The following is a 4,263-nucleotide window of genomic DNA, read 5'->3' as shown; positions in this document are numbered from 1 at the left end:
TCTTCAAATTATTAAGTGCTGGCATAGTATGATGGAAAACTAAAGTACATCATATCATTTAATTTAAGATTACTGATTTTTAAGATTATTTTCTTAATATTTCCTATTATTTTCTTAATATTTCTATTTCCCTACGCCTTTCACCCTAAGATTTTCAGAATCTATTCTCTCTCAGACAAAAATCAACAATTGTGTGATGTTTACCAGTATCTAAGGATATCTGCTGCTGTAAAAGACAGATAAAAACCTTGACATACCAGATCACATGAATCAGAATACATTTATGTTAAATTCTCTGATTCCTTCCTTCATCAAGATTTCACAACATCTCTGACTTTTCATCCTCTTTCTAAGCAGCAAGACTGATATAAAAGGGGGCCATTAGGATGTTGTATAAAATCTGGAATGCTTGCTGTCTATAAGAGGGCTAAGGAGAGGCTTCTCCAGTCCTCTGCTGTGCCTACCCAGACCACTAGGCAATGAGACTGTGGTTGTATACATTGCTTGTACAGATGCCACTCAACCACAGCCATGACTTCGTGTTCCTAAGTTTTCCATTTAGTTCTGCCAGTAAGGTAAGATTTCTTTGGCTCCTCTTCTGTCTCACTCAATATGTAATATTTGTTGCATCCATCATAGGCAAATTATGTAATAATTTAGAAAGCTCTCAGTGCCATGAACAGAACAAAAGAAAAGAGGGATAGTTACGGAAGTATGGGCCTCAGGGTAAACAGATTACAGTTTCTCACAGGCAAGGTGGGAAGACCTCAATATAAAGAGGACATTTAAAAAAAAAGACTTTTCAGTTATCACTCATTACAGCAAAAACATTGCTAAGGCTAACACATATTTAGGAGGAAATATATAAATTTCCTGGATAGCTGAGTAGAGGTAAATCATTACATGTTTATCAGTCTCTAAGTTTGGAGCTAACTTTTTAATATACTACTAAATGAGAACCAGGAATTCATAGATAATGTGTGCACATCATTATCTCTGAAAAATAATCCTCATTGATCATAGCTAGCCACATCAATCATTTTCAGGAATGAGTTCTCACTAAAGAAAAGTTAAGATGTTGACTTGACCTCACAATTCTGAATTAATGTATTCTTTCAATAAACCCGTACTTGAAAAGTAGGATAAAGCCAAGCAGATTTACTTGTTCATCTGTTTGCTTTGCTATATCCCCTAACACAAAAACCACTTCCTTGCGTATTTAAAGATGAGGCAATCACCTTTATCTCCATTTTGAACATTGGTTTTGCTGATGGACTCTACTCCCATGGGAACTCTTTGGAGCTTCATTTTTCTTCCAATTAAAGAGTCACATACCTGTTTTAATTTTAAAATGTTTTGTATTTTTAGAACATATACATAAAAATATACATATATTTAAAGGAAATATCTTCAGTCCTTAGGAAAGCAAAGTGAACATCACAGTTACTAGAAATAGAGGTGAAATAAGCATGTTAGAAAATACATTTCCAGGAGAAGGCCTTTGGCATTGCCTTGGTGGAGCAGGGCAAGCTCTCCTTCAGGTTCTAAATATATGTAACACACCAACTTTCTGTACCCTAGGAAAGGCTGCCTAGATCATCATTAACAAAAGATACTAGTATGGTCAGAATAGATCTGAGAACGAAATCCTGTAGTGGAGTGGAATTTTCAACTTCAGGCCATGCTTTCACTAATGCCTGAAAAGGGCATCTGACAACCTAGAGACCAAATACAAGGTCTATAACTATGGGCTTAACTTCAGGAAAAATTGAAACACAGAATCTTAGAATGGAAATTTCAGGGGAGAGTAAGTTGTCTAAAGGGTTGAAACTGACTATTGAGAGCAGATTTATACCAAACACAAGGAAGAGAAGAATGGGAAATTAAATTCCTCTCTGCTGGCTAATTTTATGTCAAGTTGACAAAGCTAGAGTCATCTGAGAGGAGAGAACCCCAATTGAGAAAGTGCCTCCATAAGGTTGGGCTGTAGGCAAGCCTATAGACCATTTTCTTAATTAGCAATTGATGTGAGCAGTCCATTGTGGGTGGTGTCATTTCTGGGCTACTGGTCCTGGGTTGTAAAATGAAGCATGCTGAGTAAGCGAGCAAGCCAGTAAGCAGCACTCTTCCATTATCTCTGCATCAACTCCTGTCTCCAGGTTCATGCCATATTTGAGTTATTGTCCTGACTTCCTTCAGTGATGGATTATAGATGTGAAGCATAAGCCAAATAAACTATTTCCTCCTTAACTTGCATATGGTCATGGTGCTCCATCATAGCAACAGTAATCCAAATTAAGATAGCCTCCTAGAAATAAGATTGTTTTAATCTTGGAAGTAATGTTGATATAGATTCTTCTAGAACAACCACATATGAATGGGTGCAGGGAGCGGTCCCCAGCAGCAGTGGATGGGTCCTGCAGAGGGTGTAAGGAGTCGGCAGGAGAAAAAAGTGAGCCAGGCCATGGTGGTCGGGAGAATCTTGCAGCCTAACTGACTAGCAGCCAGAGTATTACTTTATTTATACAGAATTTAGTTATCAGTGATACATTCATGATGTTCCAAAACATAGATCATATCATTTTTAGGTTGGGACATGTGTTTCACTTCCTTTTGCTCACCTTTTAGTCATCATTAATAAACTATGACAGAACAGAGTCATTATTTCCAGTCATTTTCCCTCAAGTTTTGACATTAATAAACAGAGTTATCATTCCTACTCATTAACCCCATAACCCAATTTTTGAGAACCTAGTGGCATATGACAGCTTGTTCTCAGGCTGGTTGTTTTGGTTGCTTCAAGGACACTAGACCAAAACAAAAATCTTCAACCAGCCTGGGCATTTTGCCATGTCTCAAGCAATGTATTATTAACTGTTAGTGGTCAGAGTGCCCAGGAAAAATTCTCAGGCTGAAGCTGCTGAAGTTATTATTCAAATTCTGGCATAATATAATGTATATATTTCATATCTTTATAGAATTTGGCATTCTGTTGTTCCTTGACATTATAGGGGCTCTAACTTTTAAGAGAGGGAGGTCTTGACTTCTTATACTTTTATCATCTTTCCACTCTGTACTTTGCTTATCAAATTATCAAATATGTCTCTATGTGGGGCAGAGTTGTATGCCATGTAATTATCTGAGTGTACAGTGGGAAGAGTCTTGTAATCTGAACTGTGGACAATTCCTCTAGCCCACTGGATCTTGTTGACCTTTTTGAATTTACTTTGTTTTGAATATCTTGTTCCTGTGTAAGCAGAGGGACAGATGTTTCAAGAATGTCTCATAGCCTCATAAAGAGACCTCTGGCTTCTTCTTTATGTGTCACAACCTCCAAGGCAGAAGGAAGGCCTTCAAGTAGATAAAGATAAATCCCTCAAAGTATGTGGGGGGATAGTATGTTCAGAACTTTCCTGGGTAAGCTTAGAAGCAGCATTCCTGGGAGAAGGCATAAATAATTCATAAGGAATTTTCCATCAATCCAATATCCCCAAATTGTAGAAATATTAAAAATGCCCCAAGTATGTAACAGGTGGAGAGGAAAACCAAAGGTGACATGGCAGCCATCACGTGGCTCAGCTTTGCTGGATCTTTGTCAAACAGCTATGCTGGCTTTATGACTTCTGTCTTTTCATTCAGATATGGCTATGCCAAATGGGCAGTATTGGCCTTTAAAGGTGAGCTTGCTAGCTATACAATTAGTTTTGACAAAGCCAAATCCAAACTGTCTCAGAATAATTTGCCTCTTGGAAAGCTCTGGAAGGTTGCAGACTTTCAACAGTGAATGGTAGTACTGAATTGGGAGGTTCTATCTACTAGAAAGTTAATATTTCTATTAACCAAAGTAAATAATACTATTTAATTGGACTGGGTTATATGCAGACCCTATAACCAGGAGTCCAATTGGTCCTCTCAGTTTTAATAGAAGGAAAGAATTTTAATGCAAGAGGTAACAAAGTTGATTTGGGTTTTGTACTGAAAGCTTAATGTGGTTTTTCCCTGGAAATAAAATAAACCCAATCATATTTTAGCCTTAAAATTCTGTGAAATTTCAAGTGTTAACTTTGTATTCTTCCAGAAACATTGCATTTCTTTCCATGCTAAAGTCTATCCTAAAGGAGGTCCTGCAAGACAAACCTGGAAATTGTCACATTTGTGCCACATTTCAATTAAGTCCTGCAGAGGTAATTTAAATATGGTACTCAGCAACAATCTTGTGACATGTTAAAGAAAGTGATCTGACACCCGAGTTTGTACAGCATA

General features: G+C 37.3%; 1 pseudogene; it reads left to right on the top strand.

Annotated features, from left to right (window-relative positions):
* The first annotated feature begins 1,469 nt into the window (after positions 1-1,469).
* LOC118597735 lies at positions 1,470-3,987 on the top strand (annotated as a pseudogene).
* Positions 3,988-4,263: the final 276 nt, after the last annotated feature.

The sequence above is a fragment of the Onychomys torridus genome, chromosome 17 (genome assembly GCF_903995425.1).
Source record: "Onychomys torridus chromosome 17, mOncTor1.1, whole genome shotgun sequence".
In the NCBI taxonomy this organism is placed as follows: Eukaryota; Metazoa; Chordata; class Mammalia; order Rodentia; family Cricetidae; genus Onychomys; species Onychomys torridus.
The sequence above is the reverse complement of the archived record's forward strand: the minus strand, read 5'-3'. Positions and strand labels throughout refer to the sequence as shown.